This window comes from Carlito syrichta, unplaced genomic scaffold, assembly GCF_000164805.1.
Source record: "Carlito syrichta isolate Samal-C Ts95f unplaced genomic scaffold, Tarsius_syrichta-2.0.1 Scaffold301614, whole genome shotgun sequence".
Taxonomy (NCBI): Eukaryota; Metazoa; Chordata; class Mammalia; order Primates; family Tarsiidae; genus Carlito; species Carlito syrichta.
In genome coordinates this window covers 93,720-106,083 of record NW_007245710.1, presented here as the reverse complement: position 1 = coordinate 106,083, position 12,364 = coordinate 93,720, and the positions used below count along the sequence as shown (strand labels likewise).

At 39.8% G+C, this 12,364-nt stretch overlaps 1 pseudogene; it reads right to left on the bottom strand.

Annotated features, from left to right (window-relative positions):
• Positions 1-6,837: 6,837 nt before the first annotated feature.
• The window catches only part of LOC103257196, an 11,033-nt pseudogene continuing 5,506 nt past the window's right edge, over positions 6,838-12,364 (bottom strand).

The following is a 12,364-nucleotide window of genomic DNA, read 5'->3' as shown; positions in this document are numbered from 1 at the left end:
GCCAGAGCCTAGCAGGTTGAGGCTGCGGTGGCTGGGAGCAGCCACTGCACTCCAGTCTGGTCGCAGCCACTGCACTCCAGTCTGGGCGACAGAGTGAGACTCCAACTCAAAAAAAAAAAAAAAAAGAATTTGGAATTCGATATGTATTAAAGGGGTTTTCTCCAAAGTTAAAACTTTTGTTATGACTGCATTTCTGCACATAATCCATATTTGCCTTAAATTTAATCTAGAAATGTATTCATGTGTACTGTGGGAAAACACCTGGAAGCAAAACCATAGTACAAAATACATGTAATATGTAGTCAAAAATATGTCCTTAATTGGTAAAGAAGCATGATTTTTGTTTGTTTGTTTTTTGAATTGGAGTCTCACTCTGCCACCCATGCCAGAGTGCAGTGGCATAGCCACCACAGCCTCAACCTCCTGGGCTCAGGTGATCCTTCCTCCTAAGACTTCCAAGTAGCTGGAACTACAGGCACGTGCCACCACACCTGGCTAATTTTTAAAAGTTTATTGTAGAGAAAAGGTCTCAACAAGTTGCGTAAGCTGGTCTCAAACCTGTGGGTTCAAGCAATCCTCTCACTTTTGCCTCCCAAAGTACTGGGATTATAGGCATGAACCACCATGCCCAGCTAAGGATGATTTTCAATGCTCTGTATTCAAAATTTTGCAGGACCTTACTGTTCTGTGATGTGTACCTGAGGGATTCTAAAAGGTGTTGGCACTGTATCAAATAGAAACAACTGGGATACAATTGCAGCTTAATTACTAAAATGTAATTCTTGACACTCTCTGTATGATTAGAATTTCCACCTTTTTTTTTTCCTTCTCTTCTGTCTCCTGATGATTAGGCCAAAGGCTGAGAGTAGGAAGAAGATTTGGCACTTAGGGGCAAAGAAAGAAGCAGCTTGGAACTTGTCAGATGATCCCTAACATACTGTCCTACTTGCTTTTACAATGTGTTACCAGAAACCAGTGGTTATAAATGTACGGTGATGTGCTTTCTGCCCAAGTGGTAATTCACCTTGGTTTGCTTTATTAAAACTGCAAATACAACAGAACATTAGTATATGTCTCTTGTGTAGCACTTTTTACTGTAAAAAAGAAAAAAAAAGGAAGAAGGAAGGAAAGAAAAAGAAAGTAGACAGAAAGAGGAAAAGAAAGAAAAGGAAATTATAGGCCAGGTGTAGTACCTCAGGCCTGTAATCCCAGCACTTAGGGAGATCAAGACTGGAGGATCACTTGATGTCAGGAGTTTGAGATCAGTCTGGGTAACATAGCAAGATTTCATCTCTACAAAAAAATTTTTAAAAATTAGCCTGTCATGGTGGCAAGTGCCTGTAGTCTCAGGTACTGGGGAGGCTGAGGCGGAAGGATCACCTGAGCTGTAATGGTCCCACTGCACTCCAGTCTGGGCGACAGAATGAGACCCTGACTTGGAAATACTCATCCAGAACAACTAAGACCAAAATGTACTCTAGTAATCCTGGAAAATTATTAAGGGGAAAATATCCTATGGGCATCCAGCCCAAAACAACAAAGCATTTATGGGGGAAAGTCATATTATCATATTATTGTTGACAGCAATGCTCTGTGTCAAAAAGAACACACTTAAGTTACTCAAAAAAAATGGGACTCAAGAATCTTGTACAGGCTCGGTGGCTCAGCCTGTAATCCCGCGCTTTGGGAGGCCGAGGTGAGTGGATTGCCTGAGTCCGCGGGTTCAAGACCCACCTGGGCAGCTTGGCAAGAACTCATCTCTACAATAAATAAAAAAAATTAGCCGGGCGTGGTAGCGCGCGCCTGTAGTTCCAGTTACTTGGAAGGCTGGGGTGGGAGGATCGCCGGAGCTCAGCAGGTAGAGACTGCGGTGGCCAGGAGCGGCCACTGCACTCCAGTCTGGGTGACAGAGTGAGACTCTAATTCAAAAAAAAAAAAAAGAATTTTATCCAAACTGACTTTCAAGTAAAAGGCCACAGAGAAACTGCCACGAGCACAAACACCTCCAAGAGTGTTATTCTCACAATCCTTTCTGAAGAATCTAGTATCAAATGAGCAAGGCAACCAGAACGACTAGACAGACAATGGCCTTAGGAGTGGGGAGCGTGAACTGTGTCTTTACTTGAGGAGTGTAGACCAGAGTAAGTGTGAAAAGGGAAAGAGTCGAGGACATCATGACTGTGGTATAATTTTAAAAGCAAGCAAACATAAAAGAATGGTTGTTATACTAGGTGAAATAAATGAGGCATAAAAAAAGACAAATGCTGTATGATCTCACTTATATGTGTAATCTGAAAGAGCCGATCTTGTAGAAAGAGAATAGAAAATTGGTGGCCAGAGGCCAGAGGGAGGGGGAAGGATGGGAAATGGAAGATGTTGATCGACGGGTACAAAGCCCAGACTGGAGGAGTAAGTTTTAGTGATCCATTGCACTGCATGGTGTCCACAGTTAATAATAATGTATCTCATATATATATTTTTTAATTTTTCCGAGTCAGGGTCTCACTGTTACCCAGACCAGAGTACAGTAGCATGATCCCGACTCACCACAGCGATGATCTCCTGGGCTCAGGTGGTCTTCCCACCTCAGCTTCCCTAGTACCTGGGATTATAGGTGTGTGCCACCATGCCCGGCTACTTATTAAAATTTTTTGTAGAGATGAGGCTTCACTGTATCGCCCAGGCTGGAAAATATTGCATATTTCAAAATTACTTTGAAAAATAAATGTTTGTGTTTCTCACCATAAAAAAGATGTTGAGGTGATAAATAGGTTAATTGGCTTAACTGGATCTTTCTACAATGTATATATAGATGAAAACATCACATTATATCCCATAAATAAATATAATCACTATTTGTCTATTAAAAATCAACCAAATCTTTTCATAAGTTCATAATACTTTTTTTTTTTTTTTTGAGTTGGAGTCTCACTCTGTCGCCCAGACTGGAGTGCAGTGGCCGCTCTGAGCCACCGCAGCCTTGACCTGCTGGGCTCTGGCGATCCTTCCACCTCAGCCTTCCAAGTAGCCGGAATTACAGGCATGCACTACCATGCCCAGCTGATTTTTTGATTTATTGTAGAGATGAGGTCTCGCTGCACAGGCGGATCTCGAACCCACAGGCTCAGGCAATCCACTCACCTCAGCCTCCCAAAGGCGCGGGATTACAGGCTGAGCCACCGAGCCCGGCTAGTTCATAATACTTTAAAAAAATTAATCAGTCATCTCTGAAGAGCGCCAGGGAACCAAGTCTGTTTTGAAAATTGGTAAATAGCTCAGGCATGATGGCTCAAGCCTGTAATCCCAGCACTTTGGGAGTCCAAGGTGAGAGGATCGCTTAAACCCACGGGTTCGAGACCAGTATGGGCAACTTGGTGAGGCCTCATCTCTGCAATAAGTCAAAAAAAAAATTAGCTGGTCATGGTGGTGCATGCCTATAGTTCTAGTTATTTAGAAGGCTGAGGCAGAAGAATTGCCTGAGCCCAGCAGGTCGAGGATGCGGTGACTGGGAGCGTACCACTGCACTCCAACCTGGACGACAGAGTGAGACTCCAACTCAAAAAAAGAAAAGGAAGAAAAGAAATTGGTATATAAACTGAGTTTATTCTACTTTTCCTCTACGAACTATACTAAAAGGTAAATATTAAAACAGGCCAGAATTGACAACACCCTATATAGTTTTGGCTAGGGTCTAGAAAAGCCAGCATTCACATTATTGATGGATGTGTAAGTTTACATAAATCCTAGAAATAAATTTGGCTTTATCCTTCACATTTTCAAGGTATATTCCTTGAGCAAATCCATTTCTATTAATTCCCCCTATAGAAAACTGAGAAATATAAGACACATACAACAATATATATGACAAATCTGTCTATAATTATGAAAAATATGAGGATAATCCAAATACCCATTAATGGGAGATTAACTAAGCTATACAAGGAAGCCATTCAAAAAAATAATGTGTACTTATCCTGAAAGCTCTCCTCAACCTAAGTACAAAAGGCAAAATGCACAACAGTGTGTAATGATGCTCGTGGGAGTCATGACACTGCTCTATCAGGTGTAAACACCTATATAATTCTCACTCTGGGCTGAGAAAGTGTGGCTAACCATTGAATTAAAATGTGTCCTCATTCATACCCTTTGGAAGCCTAGCCTACAGGGTTCTGAACATTAATCCCATCACTGTACTGGTGTAATGAAAGAACGTAAGACATTTGTACAGAATCTACCATAGCCAAGCACATCATCCTGGGACCCAATGGGTTGTGATGAATTGGAAACAACCTCAGGGGGGTCAGTCATCTTAATCTGAACATGACATGGAGGAGTATTACCTGACAATGTTTAATAAGTTAACAAGTTTACCAACTCCTGCATCAAAATATCACCACACTATAGCTTAGTGAAACTCCATTGGAAAGAAAAATGAGAACACAAAAACACAAATGACATGCTTGTTCTGATTCAGGCACTTTCAAGATCATAGTTTATTTATTACTTCAGATAAAAAGATAGTATACATATTAGGGAATCTTGCCGGAGACCAGCTCCAGCCGGGTTGAGGGTACCCCAAAGGTGGAGACGCTGTCGGCAATTGGGGGGAAGAAGAAAGAGAGAAAGAGAGAGAGAGAGAAAGAAAGAGACTGGACTCTGGTCTAGTGCAGAAGTGATGTGTGTTATTGGGAACTACAACGGGTCTTTTATACACAAAGGCAGATGTGGGAGGGGTGTCCCCCACCCACCAGAAACCTTAATCCATGAAAACTTAATCAATGATTGCCTTTAAACCCTTTTCATATGATAATCTTAAAATCCCATAACAAAGGAAAGCCTAATCCATGACTGACATATTCTATAAACCATTTTCATCCTAAGCTGATTGATTTATGCCAAGTTAAACAATTCTATAGAAGCTTAAGTATTTACTTTACAATAAATTGGCCCATCCCAGAATGTTTGGAATGTGGCCCAGTCCAAAGTTCACAGTGGGCTACTTGCAAGTAACCCAGCCGCATTCTTTCAACAAAATGGCTGTCTTCTAAAACTATATTCTACAATTTACACCTTCAATAAATCCTAAGATCATAACCCAGAAGCCTGTGACCAATACTAAGGCTCTTAGATGTGACACGTTTGAATTATAAGTTGTGTGAAAGCCAAAACTGCAGTTTGAGGAAGAATGGGAGCAATGAGCTTCTAAAGTTATCTTGTGTTCATCCCAGTCTCAGAGTTTTTATGTTTTGAGCTCACAGGAGCTTAATCTGGTTAGTGCTGAGTAGAAAGGGGGAAGAAATGGGGTCAATAGCTCCCGAACGCATTCTAGTGGTCTCAGGATCAACGGCCCTTCCTGATCCCTAATGCTCAGTGGGCCTCCGTGGCCAGCTCCCAACAGAATCTCTTATAATTCAACTCTAGAGTTATACACCATCTAGGAATTCAATTTTAACAACAACAAAAGACCTCTAAATACCTGAAGGCCCCACTGTTAACATGAATATTGGAAATAACAAATATGACATTTAATTTTTTCAGTATATAGTATTTATATTATGAAACCAATGGTGGTACGATAAACCATCATAAAGAAATAATAAAAATAAACTTTGAAAAGCAAAGGTTTATGCCCTTTCGTGCTAATTGTATTGTACATAAAAATTAAAACACAGCAGAACTTTCTGTTACAAAATTCTTAATCATCTGAGTTGTAGTCATGACTTGCTACCAATTTAGATGCAACATCAGCTGAGATTGACATTCCATTGTTTTCCCCCAAGAAGATGTGAGTAGATAAATGACATTTCTGAGCAGACATTCATCTACTTGTAGACGAAAAAGAAAAATCTACATTCAAGATTGGTACCAGTCACCAGCCTCTTCCCTACAGAAATTATAAAAACAGTTAGATCCCCCAAAAAATCCAAAAAGGAAAAGCATACGCAAAGAGTACCATGAATGGCACAGCTCAAAAATTCCTGGGACCAATTGGACACACACTTTTCTCTCTCCCTCAGTGATGAGAAGAGCTATTTGGCCATCAAATAACAATGACTGAAGCAAGTTAGGGGCACCAGGTATATAAGGAATTAAATCTTGCAAAATTAAGATGGGATGGGGTGGTCAGAAGGTAGAATTTATATATAATCCAAACTATCTACAGCATAACTGGAATGCAGCCCACCCCAAAATGACTTTGTGAAACAATTGAACCTTGATGATAGTTATATAATAAGTGTAATAATACAACAGATTTATATGGGAAGCAAAGTCCAAGGGGCATTCTATATTAAGTATTTGCTGTGCCATTTCAATTTAAAAATAATTTTGCTAACTATAGATCTTAACTGAGGTTTATGTCTAAAATGTCCTAGTAGATACAGATATTTACCTTGGGGAGTTGAAGGCCTTTTTGTGACTTGTGTCTGAATTGTAGGCAGAATGCTAGATGCCCATGCACATGTGGGAAAACTCAAGCTAAGATCATCCAAAAGCTTGGACACACAGCTTTTCTCTCTCCTTCAGTGATGTACATGAGGAGACTGGAGGTACTTTGAAGGTCAGAGTAGACCAGAAACCTGAAACAAGGAACAGTGAGAATGGCAACATGGAAGGAAATGCCAACATGGCAGGAAAACTTGTGAAAAACACAAAGAGGAAGGGCTCTCCAACCAGCAGGATCCTGCATACATACAAAAAACAAAAAGCTGCCCACCATTTTGTAAAACAAACCCTGTTCTAGTGTGGGAAATTATAAATCACAGAAGACAAGAAGCCAATAGAGGAAAAACTACTGGTTTACATGAGAGAAAGGAGAATGTTTCTTTCCGGGCATAGTTACTTGGTGAACGCTGCCACTGCCTCCCACAGGAACTCGTGGCGGTGGCCTTGAGACATTCCACTTCAGGGTCTAAGTTAAGGAGCCGCTGGACTCTCTTGGTGGCTAAATCACACTGCTCGTCCAGAAGAGGAGCAAACCTGTTCTCCAGGACATCCGAGGCATGAGCAAGGTGAGGGCCAGTTGACGCTTGTCTATGCCGTGAGGGTCATTCACCCACTTGTCAAGAACAGCTTCCTGGACTTTCTGGATGAGGCGCTGCTTAGTGATGTTGTTGTGGGAATGTGTCCTCATGTCCAAATGTAGGAAGTTTAGATTCCCTATTGTCAATACACCCTTTGTCACCTGGTTTTTAGCTCATCGCCCTGCCCATTTCTTAGCTGCTAATGCAATTTTAGTGGATTCTATGTCTCACCTAAAGAAAAAAATTTCAGAAGGTAGAAAGGACAGGAACCGCCTGCTAATTTTGCAAAACTTTTGCACTATGAAAATAAATGGCATAATTTGGGGTTTTTTTGCCCCAGAGAAATAAAAGACAATCCAGCAATGTTTTTCCCCCTGACTAGACCACAACTCCTTAAGGGCCGGCTGGCCAGGCCTGTGAATTCTGAATCCCTGGCACATCTTCAGGCCCTGCAGCCACTCCAAAGACTAAGGGGCAAGCAGTCTACAAACCGGCCATCCTTAGTCTTATGGAAGCACATATTAAAATAGGTTCCAGCCTCCCTCCAGCTGTTGTCAAAAAGCAGCCAATAACAGAAGAAGTTTCTCTTCTGTTAAACATTAATCTGCAACAAATAGACAAAAGGAAAAAAAAGCCTCCTGATTAGTATGCTCTTATTGAAACTGCTTCATCACCACAGCCTAGAAAGCTGGGAAAGCCTGTTTAGGTAAGATGCTATTCTCTGATGACACTACAAAGCCAATACTAAGAGAATAAAAATGTTCACAATTTTAATCTTGCCAACCACACACATTTCCTTTTGAGACGGATATTTACAATAAACCAACTGATTTTTCACTAAAGTGGTTGTTTTTCTTTATAGAAGACTGGAAGGAAACATACCAAAATATTAATCTTGGTTGGCTTTGGGACTATGCATGACAATTTTTTTGGTACTTTCTGTATTTTCCAAATGATCTCCAATGAGCACACAACTATTTTTATAATTCGAGAAAAATCCTATAGTATTTTTCTAAAGTCAAACATGTGAAAGATCACCCATAGTCACTTTAAATGCAAAAGTTGTAAGACTGAAATGCTATAACACTAAGAGAAAACTTTAAATGGTACTGTTCATTATAAGAGCCATTATCCACATGAAGATACTATGTTTAAATTAATTTAAAAATTCAGTTTTTCAGTTGCACCACATTTCAAGTATACAACAGCCACATGTGGCCAATGGCTAGTGACTGAATAGCACAGGGATAGAACATTTTCATCAACACAGAAAGGTCTAGTGGACTGTCTTAAAATGTCATCATGTTGTCTTAAAATATATTACTATTCAACTGACCATACACACAATTACTATAAGTCCTCTACAAACAAACGAGTTCCATTCTGAGAGTAAGTTCAATTTGTTAAGTCCAACAAAGTTAGCCTAGTTACCCAATTAGTACAATCAGTTATATGGTATTGTACTATCATAGGTGTATAATATTTTCCACACAGACAATACATTAAAAAACACAAGAAATTGAAAACATTTTTAATCTTACAGTATAGCACATGACAATGTACACCTGACACATGAACTAACTTATGTGATTGGACATGCAAATGATGTTCGCATCTTTGAAAGTTTGCAACTTTCATAATTCATATGTAGGGGACTTACTGTATTTTACTCTTTTTAATACTAAAGATCAGGCAGTTATGATAAGGGTAATCAGTCCTGGACTTGCCGCATCTCCATTATTAGAAATCTGAATAAAATACATGAAACAACTGTTTCAGATACTATCCAAAAACAGCCCAGAACCATGACTCATGAGAAAATCCTGCATGAACCCTACAACTGCCCTAGCTTATTACCTGGAGACACATCCCAGGGAGCAGAGAAGTAAAGACAACCCCAAGCAGAGCATGGCAGGCCCACTTAAGTCGTCAGAGGTCAGAGTTCTGGGCGACTAAGGCAGCTGCAGGGTACAAGGCAGAGGACTGGAGAAGAGGGAGCTATGCAGAGAGAGAGATCTTGGAATCTGCAAAGTGTTCCCTTGAGTCTTTAACTGAGTTCAAACTAAGCTGAATGTGTTAAGGTGAGAAATTCTGCAAGGCTGGGAAAAAGTTGAGTGTCAATAAGCCTGGGTGGAAAGGCGTCCCTGGACACCCCTGGACATTCAGAGAGGATTCCAGGAAACTCACATCTTAGTGATAGTTCTAAACTAGCCCTTGAGTGAGGACCACTCTAGACCTGTCCTAACAGATTCAAACAAGGGGATCTAAAAGTAACTTAGCTGCCTACTAACCCAACATTCAACACTCTTTCATTTATTTTTATCTTTTGTAGAGATAGGTCTTGCTATGTTGCTCAGGCTGTTCTTGAACTCCTGGCCTCAAGCAATCCTTCTACCTCAGCCTCCCAAAGTGCTGGGATTACAGGCATGAGTCACTGCACCTAGTTTCAATACTCTTTAAAGAAAGACCACAAAACTCAGCCCTCAACAACTTAAATGCATAACCAATTAAAAAAGAAAAGAAAAGAAAAAACACTAAACTTGAAAAGCAACAAGAAATTAAGACCCAAAATTTAAAGGGAGAAAGCCAACAAAACTAAATCCAAAAACAGTCAACAAAATCAAACATGACCCAGAAATGACAGAGATGATGGAATTAGCAGAAGAGGACCTATAACAACCATGACAAATATCTGATTTTAAGGAAAGCATATACAATAAAGACAAAATGGGGTTAACAAAATAAATTACCTAGAACTGCCAGTGATTTACTTTGTAAAACTCAAGACTTAAAAATTGTCAAAAACTAAATGATGGTTTGGTACTATGAATTAGCTTTCATTAAAATCACCTCCCGCATTTAGAGCAAACTTAACTTTCTCACATAAAAAGCCTAATAAAATAATGAATAGTCAAACTTTTGTAAAAGCCTATAAAAACTACAGTTTAATATTAAGATTATTTAACTATGCAAATAATAATTTCTGAATTATCAAAAAGCTACTATCCCCTGATAGCTCTAGCTAATTAGGTATGGCTGCCTTAATATGTGTATGTCACACAATACCAAAGTGCAACAAAATGAATGACTTCCAGCCACCTGTCTCTATCTGACCTTACTAAATCAAATAGGAAGGAATTGGATGCCCCAGAGACCTCTTAGCCAACTATTCTCACACAATGAAGAAAAAAAACATCAAGAAGTAGATTATTTTGTGAGGTCTTCAGATAAATCTCTTTTTTCAGGCCTAAACAAACCCCCAAATCCTTCTAACGCTGTTCTACAATGATTTTTTTCTTTCTCAAGGGAAATTAGCAGGATAAACAGTTTATGGCCTATTGTACTGAAGTCAATCTAACGATTATCCTCACTTTATCCTTAGTGAAGTCCTACATATTGCAACCTGAAATATGCAATGCTTACAAAATTCCTGTGAAAAATTTATCAACTCCATGGTATGCAAAATTACAGTTTAATGTTGCTACTGAAAATGAGAAGAGCCTAAACACAGTTGCACCTTCAAATAGGTGTTCTATTTAGGACTGGACTTTCTTATAGGCAATCATTTCTGCCCAGAGGAAGTAATAAAAAGGGACCTAGACATCATCTTCTTTGGAGCAATTCCCTAAAAGGGGGTAAACCCTTAGTGTTCCCTCTCATGAACAGTGGTTTATTCAGATCTCCTCAGATATTGGGGGGGGGGAAATGAAGAAATCTCACAAGCAGAAGCTAAAACAGTGTATCCCAAATGTGATTTAATACTATTTGTGGCACAGAAGAAAACCACAAGGTAATAACTGAGTGGTAAAAGTATCCTGACATGTCTGCCTTTTATTTTAAAGAATTAAATTAAACTAAATCCAAGTAATAAAGTCATCCCTGAGTTTGGTATAATTAAGACACCAGTCTAGCTGGACATGGTGGCTCTCGCCTATAATCCCAACACTTTGGGAGGTGGAGATGAGAGGATTACTAGAGCCCAGGAGTTCGAGACCAGCCTGGGCAACTTGACAAGACCTTGTCTCTACAATAAGCCAAAAAACTAGCCAGATATGGTGGCATGCACCTGTAGTCCTAGCTACTTGGAAGGCAGAGGAGGAAGCATTGCTTGAGCCCAGCAGGCCAGGCTGTGGTTGCCACTGCACTCCACGACAGACTAAGACTTAAAAAAAAAAAGAAAAAAGAAAAAAACAAACAAAGCAGTAGGAATGGTGAAGGGAGGAGAGTACATGATTTAGTGAAGAGAAGACACACACAAAAATTTCATCTAGTCTAACTTCTAAAAAGTTCTTCAATGATTTCTGCACACTGCCCAACAATCATTTTGGTGAAGAATGACATACTGGCAGGTACAGAAATCATTTCTTTTTTTAACTTTTCTTTTTATTTTAAAGACGTGGGGTACAATTCAGGGTTAGGTATTAAAATGTTCAATATGCAGGTACCCAGGTTGATGAGGTATGCCCCCCACCCCGGCAGACTCCTGCTACTGCCAATCCTTTTCCTATAGTATTATGATAGGTGTTCAAGGTCCACTTATGAGTGAGAATATGTGATACTTAGTTCTTTGTTTTTGTGATAGATCACTCAGTATTACAGGTTCTAAGTCCATCCAGGTTGCTGTGAAGTTCATGATTTTGTTCTTCTTTATGGCTGTGTAATATCCCATCGTGTATATGTACCACTTTTTTTTTATCCAGTCCTCTTTTGCTGGGTAGTATGGTTGGTTCCATGTTCTTGCTACTGTGAACAATGCTGTGATAAACATATGTGTGCAGGTATCTTTTTGATAGAGTGATTTGAGTTCTTCTGGGTATATTTCCAGTAGGGGGATTGTGGGGTCATACGGAAAGTTGATTTTTAGATCTTTTAGGAATCGCCATACTGTTTTCCACAGAGGCTGTACTAGTTTACACTCCCACCAACAGTGTAAAAGTGTTCCCTTTTTGCCACATCTTCTCCAGCATCTGTTACTTTTGAGTTATTGACGATAGCCATACTGACTGGAGTTAGGTGGTATCTCAGTGTAGTTTTAATTTGCATATCTTTGATGACTAGTGAGGCTGAGCATTTTTTCATGTGTCTGTTGGCTGCTCATAGGTCTTCTTTTGAGAACTGCCTGTTCATATCTTTTGCCCACTTTGTATTGGGGCTGTTTGTTTTTTTCTTTTCAGTACCTTTGAGTTCCTTGTAGATCCTAGATGTTAGGCATTTGTCAGACATACAGTTGGTAAATATTGTTTCCCAGTCTGTGGGCTGTCTCCCCACTCTCTTGATGGTTTCTTTGGCTTTGCAGAAGCTTGTCAGTTTGATGAGGTCCCACTTGTCTATCTTATCTCTTA